This window comes from Python bivittatus, unplaced genomic scaffold (assembly GCF_059951505.1).
Source record: "Python bivittatus isolate LINGU-HERP-01145 unplaced genomic scaffold, Pbiv_v1 ctg000020_np1212, whole genome shotgun sequence".
Lineage (NCBI taxonomy): Eukaryota > Metazoa > Chordata > Lepidosauria > Squamata > Pythonidae > Python > Python bivittatus.
In genome coordinates, this window is record NW_028277030.1 from 66,764,698 (window position 1) to 66,778,942 (window position 14,245).

The 14,245-nt window shown below is 36.5% G+C and overlaps 1 protein-coding gene across 10 annotated transcripts in view; it reads right to left on the reverse strand.

Moving 5' to 3' along the window:
- LOC112541063 (uncharacterized) overlaps nucleotides 1–14,245 on the reverse strand; it is a 381,739-nt gene that overhangs the window by 70,055 nt on the left and 297,439 nt on the right. For 3 of the 10 annotated variants that reach the window (XR_015796089.1, XR_015796099.1, XR_015796096.1), the window contains 2 exons: nucleotides 8,742–8,855; nucleotides 7,346–7,497 (listed from right to left, as the gene is read on the reverse strand). The exons of the other annotated variants lie outside the window; for them this stretch is intronic. The gene's annotated coding sequence lies outside the window, so the exon portion shown is untranslated. The remainder of the gene's footprint in view (nucleotides 1–7,345; nucleotides 7,498–8,741; nucleotides 8,856–14,245) is intronic. 10 annotated transcript variants of the gene reach the window in all.

Sequence of the window (14,245 nt, forward strand, 5' to 3'; positions counted from 1 at the left end):
TCACTTAGTGGAATTCCCAGAATGTCTTACAGTCCATCAAAAGAACAATGGAATTAAAACAGTCATTTTTAAAAGTTGACAGTGAATACTCTGTTACCACCTCTCATCCTATTAATAGGTGATTGTAACTGATTCTGTTGAGATCAGGAGTGGCCTGTCCACGTAGAAGAGCTAGACAATCATTTATGGTGCCAGGTTAAGTAGGGTGCCAAATTTTGAATGAATAATTGTTTTTCTGAGGGCAGAGGCATTGTTTGCCTGGTTGCCAGTCTAGAGCTGCCACTGTCTGAGAATGAGGAGACCAGTCCCAGCGAAGGAACACAGGAAATGATACTTGCCAGCCAGAGACATTTAATTGCAATGCCTTCAGTAGGGGAAGTACTGAAATGGTTTAGCCCTTCAAGCTTCTCCTTTTGGGCATCCATCAGAGAGGTATTCAAGCCCCCAAAATTGGAAGTTTTGCTGATATCTGCCAGTAGTGGATTTCTTACTTAAATGTTTAATTCCACTTGAAGATGTGTTTTCATTGAGCCAAAGCATGTTTCCAAAGGGTGACTTTGTTCCTATTGATACAAATTGACCTTTACCAAGTTAATTTAAAGTTAAGTTACTAAATCAAATGATACATTGGATTGAAAAATGCAGTATAAATATAGGTAACACTAGGTTACAGTGCTGTAATCTTTTCACTGATCAACCAATAGTTAATTTGGAGCAAAATCTGCAGTGGAATTGTACTAAGGTCTATATGTTGGTAGATATAACTTGTACATATGTACCCAACTTCAGTCTGGTTGCCGTGATAGGGTTAGCTTATCCATATGGCAGTACTTTTTTCTTAAATGCAGTTCCAGTGATTTTTGTTTTGTTTTGTTTTCTTAAGAGCACCACATGATAATTCATATAATGTATAAAAACTATCCAAACATCACAAAGGCAGTTCCAAAGTTCAGATATTCACCATTCCATGTCTCTCAAAACAGATAATAACAAATCTTTATTCCAGTTCAAGGCAATCAGAACATTGGACAATCTTCAGAGTAAACTGCACTGGAATAGAGCCTCTTGGTATATTAACCACAGTTGGGTTAAGTATTCACCTTCTGTCAGAATAATTCTACATAGTTGGCAAATTATTATTAAATGATACTACAAGAGTCTCCTCAAATGTGTAGTTATTATCAAAATACCATCTAAAAAAATAATCAGAGCAGTTTTCCTATTTTAAAGGATTATTATGTACATTCATGGTGACTGCCAGCTGTCTGGCTCTGTCCTTGATCTGAATGGATAAAGGGTGGAATAAAATACATCTTTAACTGTAACTTTTTCTTCTTTCCAACCCATTGGAATGTTGGAAAGGAATTAGATAAAGGGGCCTGGGGCTTTGTCCGTCCATCTGTCCATCAGCAAGATTACTCTCTGAAAACAGTTGAACAGGATCAAATTTGGTGTGAGGGGAGAAGCTGGCAAAAGAGATACCTAGCAGGGCTGAATCTGGCCGGGGACTGCGGAGAAAAGGAATCCAGAAATATTTTCCCCAACGCATCCCTCAGGGAGAGGCCGACGGGCAGCAGCTCGGAATGCCGCCGATTGCTCTGTTCTTAAGGCCCCACATCCGCCTCTCTCCTGGTCACATGATCCAGAATGGGACTGCAATTACAGGGCTGGGCAGAATTCCAGCAGCCATTCTACATGCTTTCCTATCTTGTTTATTCTTTCCAACCCAAAGGAATGTTGGAAAAAATATATATAAAGGGGCTTGGCTCTATCCATCAGCTGGATAATTCTCTGAAAACTAAACGGAACAGGCCCAAATTTGTAGTTGGAGGAGAGATTGAGTTTGAAAATGGGTCTGAGCCAGCTGGAAACTAGAAAAATCCCCCAATGTGTCTGTATAAATGAAGCAGTTGGACATCATCATCAAATGTTGCTAACTCCTCCCTCCTGGTCACGTGACCCAGAGGCAGCCTATGCAGCCCACCCTGTGCCTCCCAGTGCACACATTCACAGAAACAAATGCAAGATGTAGGAGAGCAGAAACACGCATGGGTGTTAGTTCTTCGTGTAATTTCTTCGTTATATAGAAGAAATATACATACCTCTTATGGCCGTTGCTGATAAAGGACTGGAATTAATTCCACAAGTTATGCTCTGCATGTTCTCTTTATTTTGGTTCCCCCCCCCCCCCCAGGTATTCTTTTAGTGAAATGGTTCATAACTTTCTCAGTATTCAAGATATTCAAGAGTTATGTGGATTTTTAATTTTTTAGCCTTAAAAATACATGCTAAGTAATTACGTTAGAATATATTTCAGGAGTTAACCTTATGGGTATAAATGTGAGCGCTAAAAATGTTCATAGACAGAAGGTTGTTTAACATGCCTAAAAACTTCAGGACCATATCAGTGTGAAGAGCAATTCAGATGAGGCTATTGGGAAAATCCAGCACTGGTGGCCGGCCAAGGGGGCAGAAGTGATGGCAGAGGTGTTTGCTTTCCTGCACGACCTACCACCGTTTTCCTATTACAAACCAGGCTTAGGCCAGACAACCAGAACCCAATGGAACCACAGCTCCTCCTAAAACCTCTGTGACCTAATTCCTGCTAACGTCTATTTTGATCCCCTTTGTCAGGAAACTGATGTTTGGAAAAAACAGATTTTTTTTTTTCTCTCTCTCTCCCTCCCCCAGGAGTTCTCTGAGGGGAACTCCTATTGCATAGTGAACACAAGTATATCACATTAAGTTTACAAATAGCCATCTTATAGTAATTCAGGCTTGACATTTGAGTTACACTATAATTATTTTGGCCTCAGGGAGTAGGGCTGGTGACAGCATGACATCACTAGAGTGGGTGGAGCCAAAAAGTTGGCAGGGGTTAATGGCTCTCCAAAGGGCTGAAATTGCCCCAGTTTGGGAGGAGATTAGATTAATGGATGCCTTAAACTTTTGTAATCTCCCCAAGTATTGGTATTACTATTACTTTTAATGTTATTATTACCTCTCACGTTTTGGCCACAAAAAGGAGCCACGTTCGTGCTGTAGGTTGCCCAATATTGATTTCTACTGATCATTATTTTTAAGACAGTTACACTATGCTCACTGAATCTTTTCTTAAAATGAATGTGGAGAACTGCCATATTGTTGCTGTTGTCATTATATCATGCCTTTATTTTGTACAGCTCAAGGCCATGTACATAATATTCCTGTCACCTATTTCCCCTACAGGAGCAACCCTGTAAAGTAAGTTGGGCTGAGAGTGTCTGGCCCAAATAGTTAGCAAAAAAAAAAAAAAAAAATCAACTGGTTTTTTTATATGAACTCCATTTCTAACTAGATATCTTTGGACTTATATTAAAGTACATATATTTTTCCTTTGGGCCATATAATTTTCAATAGTTAAACATATTGCACATGCTGCATTTGTTTGGTGTGAGCATAAGAAATGTATTGCACGTTATAGCTATGTATTATAATTGACTTTAACATTTTATAGAAGACTTTTTTTTTTTTTAAGAAAATATAGTTGGGATCCTTTCTTTCAGTCCTTGGGGCAACTCCATTGGGACTTTATAATTGGATTTCCACTCTAAGATCCAACACAGACTTATGGCCTTTGAGGGAAAACCTGGTATTATAGACACTCTGCTCCACAATGCTCACCAGTTTCTAAAGCTGGCTGTTCTTATCATTAGTAACAAGGGTACAGTTAGATTTAATCAAGAGGTGGTTCGAAAGAATATGAAAGAAGCTCAATTCTCACAGCCCAAATGAGATATAGAACGATGATAATTTTATTTCCTGCCATTTGCATATAGGGTTAAGGGATTATTTATGGATTTCCTCTCCAGCTGATGTGCATCCCTTTAGGATTATTAGAAGGCACCAGTTGTGCTTTGGAAAGCAGTAGGCTTATTTTGCTCTGTGGATTATACAAATTTCTAAGAATTTTGGCAGGGATGGGATTCAGCCCAACTGTTAAATGTTTGAAAGATTTGGAGGGTTTAAAGGACAGTGGGCTCCCTTTTAGCTCTGAGTGCTCTAGGTTCTTACATGAGAACCTAGTGGATGGATCCTGTATTTTCAGTTTAAACAAAGTAGGGAAAGCAAAACCCAGCAGGGCTTCTTGAGTTCTTACCAATCCCTTTATTAGAATTCCCTTGTTTGTGGGTGCAACTGCACATGTGTGAACTGGGAAGGAAGTGCCTACACAGCACTCTGGGTCACATGATTGGGAAGAAGAGGGAGGGGATAAGAATGGAGCATTTGGCAACGTTCCACACTGCTGCCCGACTGCCTCTCCCATAAGAATGCAATGGGGGGGGGGGTTTCTGGCATGTTCTCAAAAGAGCCCCAAACCAGATCTGTCTCTAATCTTTTTTTTTTTTTTCCCCAGCTTCTGCTGCCCACACCAAATATGGTCTTCTTCTGTTCAGTTTCTGTAGAGTTCTTGTGCTAATCAGCAGATGGAAAGAGTGCTAAGCCCATTTAAATATTTGGTTGGGCTGGAAAGAATAAAAAGAAACAAGAATACAACAAGAATCATGGCACGGCTTTAGGTGCCCATCCCTAGCATGGAGAATTAAGACAAGTCTTATGAGAAAAGAATTGGCAAATTTATCCTGGAAAAGAGGTACTTGAGAGGAATCATGGAAGACATTTTCATATTAGAAAGCTATTGCCTTCAAATAAGCTTGCGTGTAGTTTTTTCTAGGGCCAAGGGCCAAAACCAGTGGTTCAAACGTCAAGGAGAAAGACTTCCACTAAATAATATGAAGAATTACCAGGCAGAACTAGCTATTCAATACAGGAAAGAGCGTCTTGGAAGATGGCAGGATTTTGCTGAGAAGTTTGAAGCATGGTCTAGATCAGTGTTTCTCAACCTTGGCACCTTTAAGACGAGTGAACTTCAACTCCCAGAATTCCCCAGCCAGCATGGCTGGCTGGGGAATTCTGGAAGTTGAAGTCCACTCGTCTTAAAGGTGCCAAGGTTGAGAAACACTGGTCTAGATGTTGAATAATGGATTCCTTACTTTGGAACAGGGTTGAACGTAATCTGCTGAAGCTGTGCAATATCATACTGTTCCTGAGGATTATCTAGCCAGCCTAATCATATGGTTGCTAGCTGTAGTTTGAATATTTGTTTGCCACTGCTTAAAGAAATTGTGGCTAGAAGGCTATGTGTAATTTCTTGAAATATGTAATCTTACATTGGAAAGCAATAGACATCTGCACATAATGGATTGTAAAACGTGTTGTGATTACTGTGCCATCATAGCAAATTTACTTTTCATACACTAAATCCACTTAAGTATTTCTGCTGACAAAACTGCTTCCATCAGAAAGAATTAGAAGGCACCCCCCAAAAAACCTCTCTGTACTTTAAGAATTTTTATGAGTACAAAATGCAAGAATGTGGAAGAATGCAAGAATCTTATGCCTCTTAGAAAAAGTTAGTATTTTCATGTTGTAGGAATAAAGAAAAAGTAGAGGAATATAATCCATTGATGGATTAATATAAATATCAATCAAACAATAACCAAAGATGAAATAGATATTGTCATAACAAATAATAAAAATGGCCTGACTTTAAATGTAGATGCTTTGGACCTGAATATTACAATTTTTTTTTAAAAAAAGAATTATGTCAAGTGTATAATAATATATTCTTGGTGGAAAAATCGACTTCTGAATATTCCAGAACCAAATAAAGAACCTCAACAAATGTCATTATATAGGCTCATTGGACTGTTAAATGAAGTTTTAAAAAATCACTGCACTATTGGCCAGTAAATTAAAAACACTGCATCAATCTGGGTTTGTCCCTAAAAGAACTGTAATACATTTAATTACAGATAATTAATCCTAATGTATTAGGATTAGCATATAAAAATTCCTTCAGCTTTGCTGTTCATAGATTCTTTTGAAAAAAGCATTTGACAAATTTCTGAAAATTTGTCACTGGAAATAAGATTTATAAATAAGCCAATGTCTATACTTATTGGCCTAACCAATAATCGATATCAGTGGAAATAAGGAAGGGACCTTTCTAGTTTGAATTTATGATAGAAATATTGGCACTGAATATTAGAATAATAATATTCAAGTCTTAATATGGGATCAAAACAGCAAATTATTCTGCTTACATATTATATAATTTTCTGAAAACCCAAATAGAGATATAACTCAGTTGCAAACTGAATAAAATAAATTTCATGCAATAGCTGGTTTAGAAATTAACTGATAAATGTTGTGTTAGTTTAACTAACTTTATTAAGAATCATAAACAACTAGTTCTACAATTACTATACTTCATATTAGTCTAGATGGATTTTAATGTCTAGGAATAATTATTACAAAGAATGGCATCAATTAAAAAGAACAATTAATACCCTCTGTGGAAGATCAAAATGGAGTTTAAGTCATAGCAATATCTTTCATAAGGATTGCGTGCAGTTATACCTCCTAAAATCTTGTTTTTATTCCAAACACTTAAAATTTCATTTTCTAATATTTAGGAATATTTCTAATATTTAGTTTTATATAGGACAAATATTTTTTTCTTCACAATATTTTTTTAAACCAAGTGATACACTTTAAAATCTTATATTAAGGTTATTTGGTCTCTCATTTATTCTTGCCATCATAGCCTAATATCTGAGGCACATAGTGGGGTTATAAATTCTATCTTCAGTGGCATCTGGGTGGGTGAGTCAAAACAGGCGAGATGGATCAAAATCAAAGCCCTACCCCTTTGTATGTGCATCAGATCAAATCTATCTTTATTACAGTCATAGACCAACATGTGATGTTGACTCATGTATAAAGGAGGCAGGGCTTTGATCATGATGCAGTGACTGCCATCTTGCCTTCCACCCCCAGATGCTACTATGTCTCATTTATTCAGATGACCAGTTTATAATGAAGAATTAAAACTAGAACTGGGGGGGCGGGAAACCCATTGGCTATATTTACTTAAACCTTAACAACACTTATGTTATATTAACAATGTTTTACCTAATAGATTACATTCATCTGTCATTCTGGACAGAATTATAAAATATAGGTGTTAAAATGCATTTCTCCTTAAGAACACAAGACTTTTGTTTTTGTTAATTTTCCTTTTTAATTCTGTATTTAGATAATTGTAGCATTTGCATACAAGTTTCTGAGTATGTGTGTATATATCAGCTAATGGATATTTTCATGTGTTCTATACAATATTTACTGACACCTTTAATAATGGATCTAAAAAATTCTAGTGAAATGACATATACAAATTAATACCTGCATAAAATACAGCTTAGGGGTGAGTTATATATTAACTCCTATGGCAATTCCTTACCTGAATTTGGTTGATCTTAACAAAGCTATGCAAGATCAAAACTGGTTGGTAATTGCATAGAACTCTAGGATATCCCAGATCTGTAGGCTAGACTGGAGGTCAAACAGACATTCTAGAAGGCCGCAATTCTGTGGCTTATTTCCATGGAATTTCTAAAATCAGAAGAATAGGCATAATAGCCTATTAGAATGTGGCTTAAATATACCTGTCTCATATTGTATAAATATGAGAGGTGGTACTAAACTGTAATTGCCACATAGGACAACTGACAAGGCAAACTGTAATGACTGAGTGATGCTGGGTAGGCCAACTGTAACTTAAATTTTAGGTTACATGATAGAACTGGATATAGAAAGTGGAAGGAAGAAAGAAACTAAACATTGCAGATAATGAAGTACTGTTTATAATAATAATTGTAAAAGTTAAGACAATTTCTGTGCCTTGTTCACAAATGTGGAAAAAACTGGATAAGGGTCATAAATATGTAGCAGGAAAAAAATTACGGTCTGTTTTCCAAGGTTATTCAGTAATGTGAAAGTCCTGAACAATGATAATAAGCAGATAACTGGAAAGCAACATGAACATTAAATAGAATCATAATTATATAAAATTGGCCATGCGTTCCTTGAAAGTTCAAGAACACTGTTCTTTCAGTAAAAAGAATTTCATTAGGTTATTTTGATGATAACTTAAAGCATGTTCCTTGTTAAGCATTAGGCTAAATATGGGCTCTTGTATGGGAAAAGCATTAGAATGAACAGGTTTGGTTCTATATAAATTCCATATTTATCAAAGAATAAATGCTTTATAATATTATGGAAATAAAAAAAACACTAATACATGCACACATTTGATCAGAATGTGCCTTCTCTTTTCAGATTCAGATTTTTATGGCCTGGGAGAGAAGTATATCTAAAATAATCCCACAAATTATGTCTTATTGAGCTATGATCCCATTTCTTTCTCAATACATTTTGTAGATATAAAGCATTGTATACATGCACAGTGAAAGGGGAGTTTGTTTCTCAGCTTCTTCTGAGCCAATATATAATTCATGTTCACCAAGTTGTAATTTAATTTCAGAAGTGGGATCTTAGCATCTGTGTTTAAAAGCTTAAATTGTATCATTTGAGAATATAGTATAGGCTGGATAGTAATGATCTTATACTGAATAGCAAAACTACAGCCATCTTTCTTGTTAAACTTAATTCTGAGGAAGAAAATCCATCTTTAAATACCTTCTACTAGAATGATCATCCTTTTCATCTGGAGTACATTTATCCTTCTGTCCCTTGCCTTTAGGGAAGTATCTAAACTGTTATACTTCATTAAACAAACTTGTATTGAATAACCACATTTTCAAAATATGCATTTTAGCTGATTGCAGGAATATTACCCTCAATGCAGATTCAGCAAATAATGAAGGATCATGTAGATCAGCAAAAACAGTAGTGAGAGTCTTCTGGGTCAGTTTAAGGAAATGGCAGGAATCTGAGTGGCTGGTGCAAACCTATTCAGCAAGAAACCAGATGATAACTTAATCCTGATGATACCATTTTCATCAGTGGGATGGTATTTAATTCCACACCACGACCCCCCCACACTTCTAGTGACCCCATTCTTTAATCTATGAAAATAAATTTTAAAAAATAGCATTTCCCACTGAGCAAACAAACTCAGATTCAGTTTACTGTGCAATGAAAGCTGAATAGGCTGATTTTATCTGAGCCAAAAAAGTCTGAGAAATTCTGCCTGTGAAGGTTTCATCATCTCGAAGACAAAACTTCACTTTGAAAATAAATATTACTTGTGCCTGGAAGATTTGCAGCTGCTTTCTGTTCTGAAGTGTCCTGCCTTACAAAGATGGGCACATACAAACTCTAAGAGGACAGGGTTTTTTTCTCTTTTTTTCTTTTAAGTAGGGGGACTTAAAAGAAGAATGAAGAAGTCAGGGCCTTCAATTTCTAATACAAAGATAAAAGAAACACTAGAATGCAGAAATCTTCTGTATAACAGCTGGACTGCTTTGGGCTTCTTCCTGGTCACTTATTTTTAATGGGGGAAAGCAACATTAAATTGATAAGGGATTTTTTTTTTAAAAAAGGATTCATACAATAGATCAGGAAATGTAAGCTTCTCTACAGCATTCAGTCAAAATATTATTTATTGTGATCCATTGACTGAAAATTCTTGAACTAGTTGGCATTATGTAATAGTAAGCTTTCATCAATGGAATATGTGCTCAGCTAGAATATTTATACATGTAGTCTTTCTTCTCCCCCACAAGTCCTGCTGTACTGCCTTATTATATTGGGGAGTGTTCCTGGGAGGGGTGAGCAAAAGTTGGGAGTGTATGCCAAGAGCACATAATCCCAGCAGGGTCACCCAAGGCATGAAGGTCCTCCCAGCTGCCCAGCTAAAGCAAGCAGGCACCTGCATCGGGCAATATAGGAAGATGCCGGAGGCAGATGATCACTTTAATGACAATGGCAAAGGCATCAATTACCGTATTTTCTGACTATACGACAATACTTTTTTCTAAAATCCTTACCCTAAAAACTGAAGGGCATCTTATTCAAGGAAGTCAGCCGAGAATCGCGCGGTTCCAAACTGCCCATACTTTGTTTCTGCAGAGAGGCTTCCTCCTGTTGCTAGCCTCCAATCACGAGTGAAATAGCTTGTCTCCCAAATAGACTTCCTCCAATCACGAGCCTGATGTAATTGATGTCAGCTGATGCTGAACAAACCAATTGGAGGAAGGCTGTTTGCAGAGACAAGCTATCTGCAGTTTCACTCGTGCTTGAATGTAATCAGTTAAGCAAAAGAGCCTGGAAATAGAGCTGCAGAGAGACAGTTTGGACCTCCTCCCACCGAGTGTATCAGGTCAATGTTAACTAATTACTAAATAAAAATGTGTTCTGCACTATCTTTAAAATATTGATTTTTTAATTTTGGGCTGGAAAAGTGGGGGTCGTCTTGTACATGGGGGCGTCTTATTGTCAGAAAAATACGGTAATACTGTGTGGGAGAAGGCAATGCTAAACCACTTGTGCATTTTTACCAAGAAAACCACATGGATAAAAAATATTATATGATTTTTTAAAATAGTTTTTATTAAAAGATTTTATTTATATATAATAAGAAATACATTCAAAGAAAAAATAAAGTAAATGTGAAAAAGAAAAAAAATGAAAAGAAATGAAGAGACAAAGAAAATAAGAGATAGAAAAAGAAAATAAAAGAACAGGAAACATAACAAATATATATCTAAAGAAGTGGTTTCTGATCTTCCTCTCAGCAGTTATACATACTATTCTAATCAAACCTCTCTGTGTAAGATTACATCATAATTTCCTTCTGTCTATAACCTATTCTTTCTAATCATCAAAACCATAAGTCACAAAATCATTTTCTTTTTTACGCAAAAAATCCAGAAGAGGTTTCCAGTCATTGATGAATGTCAATAATGACCTTTCTCTAATCAAACAAGTCAGTCTGGCCATCTCAGCAAGTTCTGTCAGTTTCTTCAACCGTTCTTCCAGGATGGGTAATGCCAAATCTTTCCTCTTTGTCCATATAGTAATCTTGCCACAGTAATCATATATTGAAATAATATTCCGTGACTATTTTCTAACTGTTTATTTATTAACTGAATATTAATCTTGAAAATCCTCTGTATCAATGTGTGCATTTGAATCCAAAATTTTAAGCTTTTTTACATGTCCACCGAGCATGATAAAAGGTCCCCAAAATATAGAATGATTGACAATATAGTGCCAGATGATTGGCCCCGTGGGTCGGATGGCATTCAACACGCAACTGAGGAAGAGCTGAGACTAGATTAAAGCCTTTGGAACATCTTGTTGCTGATGTTGCCGTATAAGAAAAGAAAACCTGAAGCTGCAAATAATGAATTTCAGTAGGAACCTGAAATATAAGAAGCATGGACATGGGAAAGCTCAACACAGTGAAAGCTGAAATGAAAGGACTACAAATTGACATCTTAGGCATCAGCGAATTGAGATGGGCCGGGATTGGGCACTCTCAGTCAGAAGATTACACCGCTTATGACTCAGGACATGAAAAACGAAAATGGAATGGCATTGCTTTTATAGTTAGGAAGGGTATAGCAAGAACAGTACTTGGCTACAATGCAATCAGTGACCAAATACTATCAACTGGATTTCATGGACAATCCTTTAATATGACAATCATTCGAGAATATCATTCAATCATGCAGAAGAGGAGGAGGTTGATGAATTTTATGATCAAATTCAATTTGAAATTGATAGAACATGCAAGTAAGATGTGCTGCTTGTGATTGGAGACTGGAATGCCAAAGGTGGAAACATAAAAGAGGAAAATGTGGTTGGACTATGGCTTAGGAAACCAAAATGATGCAGGAGAATGATTGATCAATTTCTGCTGTACTATATTTCTTCATAGCTAACACTTCTTCAAACAACTAAAACAAGGGTCCTTTTCATGGCCAAAGCAGGGGAGGAGGACTTACTGAGTGATGTCCTCTATACATGGACATGACCAGATGGAATAGATAGAAATAAAATTGTCTATATTATTATTAACAGAAAGTGGAGGAGTTTAATTATAGCATCAAAGACATGGCCAGGTACTGACTATGGAAGAGATCATGAAGTGCTCATGTGTAAGCTCCAAGTTAAGCTAAAGAAGAAGAAAGCCAGTCATTTTCCACATTATGATCTTGAACATATACCCACCATTTTCAAGGTGAACATCAGGAATTTCTTTGAAGTTCTGATCCTCACTGATAAAGACCCAGAGGAATTATGGAATGAATTTAAAGAAATTGTGAAGGATGAATGTGAAAAGAGACTGCCAAAAATGAAGAAACAGAAGAAGGCAAAATGGATGTCAGAAGAAACCATGGAAACTGCCAAGAAGAGAAGAGAAGCCAAAGCTAAAGCCAAGAAAGACAAAAATCTCAGATAGGAACTTAACAAAGAGTTTTTAAGAGAGCTGTTAGAAGAGACAAGGAGTAGCATTACAACAACATCTGTAAAGACATTGAGGATGGAAACAGACATGGAAAAACGAGGAATGTCTTTTAAATGATCTCTGAACTCAGAAGAAGGTTCCAACCTCAAATTGGTATGGTAAAGGACTCCAATGTATAGACAGTAATTGATTCAAAGAAGATCAAACAAAGATGGAAGGAATATACTGAAATACTGTACAGTACAGATGCCAACATCCAAGATACCTTAGAAGATACTCCCTAGTTACAAGAATCTCTAGTACTGGAAGACAAAATTAAATTTGGGAGTTTACTGGCTAGGGAGAGGGAGAAGGAATCTCAGTAAGTCCTCCCCCCCTCTCCTGGACCATGAAGAGGATCCTTAAAGGATCCTCTGTGATTTTTTCGGTATCAGTCTAAGTGGAATTGGAGTGTAGGGAGGTTAGATATGGAGGGATGGCACAGGGTGGGGAATGGGGTGGGGAAGGGATAAGGGAGGGGGTGATTTTCAAAGAGCGAGGGAGAATGGGAGGAGTGCATTAATGCAGAAAAAATAACATTAATGTTATACATGCTGTTTATAATATCAGGCAACATAATGATAGATTCTGTGAGTAACAAGCCTTCAAAAATGTTCTGGATGCAAGAAAAAATTAAGTACAGAGAAATTAGATAGAAATGCTCTAAAAGTGCAGGTAATGGGAGAACAATGTAGAATTATTTCTCTAAATGTTAGAGACCTGGGAGATCCTATTAAGAGAAAAAGGATTGTTAATTCCATTAAATCATTTAAACTCATGTGATGTTATATAAACATATACAACAAATAGGTTGAATGATAGATATTTTGATAAACAGTTTTTTGTACAAGGAACTACAAGGGGAGTAACTAAGCTTCTCAAAGCCGGCACAAATTTCAAGGTTCAAAAGATTCTAAAAGATAGCGAAGGTAGATCTATATTTATAGAAGGGAAGTTTGATAATATAACATTAACTCTGGCATCTATATATGCTCCTAATCAGGGTCAGATTGGTTATTTAGAAAAGATTATGAATATTAAAAAAATTTATAATAATTTTGTAATAGGAGGGGACTTCAATATTGACACATTAAAACCTCAGACTGGAATGTTTAAGAGATTTCAAAATTTAATATACTATTATGGATTTATAGATGCATGGACAACTATGAATCCTACAATAAAAAGCACATAGTACAAGAATATTTAGTTAGATTAGCACTCTGGTCATTACCAGGTTGGAAGGCTGCAGGAACTGATAGAATAGCCACTGAAATATGGGAAGCGACAGAAGAAGAATCAGTTAAGGTTCTAACCAAGTTATGCCAACAAATCTGGAGAATGACACAGTGGCCAACAGAGTGGAAGAGGGTCAATCTACATTACAATACCAAAAAAGGAGACTTAACAGAGTGTGCAAACTATTGTAAAATATCCTTAATTTCACATGCTAGCAAAATAATGCTTAGGATCATCCAACACAGATTAGAGTCCTACAAGGAAAGAGAGATGCCAGAGGTTCAAGCTGGCTTTAGAAAAGGCCAAGGAACATGAGACATTATTTCTGATGCATGCTAGATAATTGAGAAAGCCAAAGAACATCAAAAAGAAGTCACTAAGTGCTTCATTGATTGTAGAAAGGTCTTCAGTTGTGTTGATCATGGCAAACTGTAGAAAGTGCTCAGAAAAAAATGGGAATCCCAGAACATCTCATTATCTTCATGAGAAACTTATATACAGGCCAGGTAGCCATGGTACAGACAGAACATGGTGAAACCGACTGGCTCAAGGAGTGTGAGGAGCCTGTATATCCTCCCCTTATTTATTGAACCTATATGCTGAATATATATTAAGGGAAGATGGATTGGAAGATGACTAGGGTTT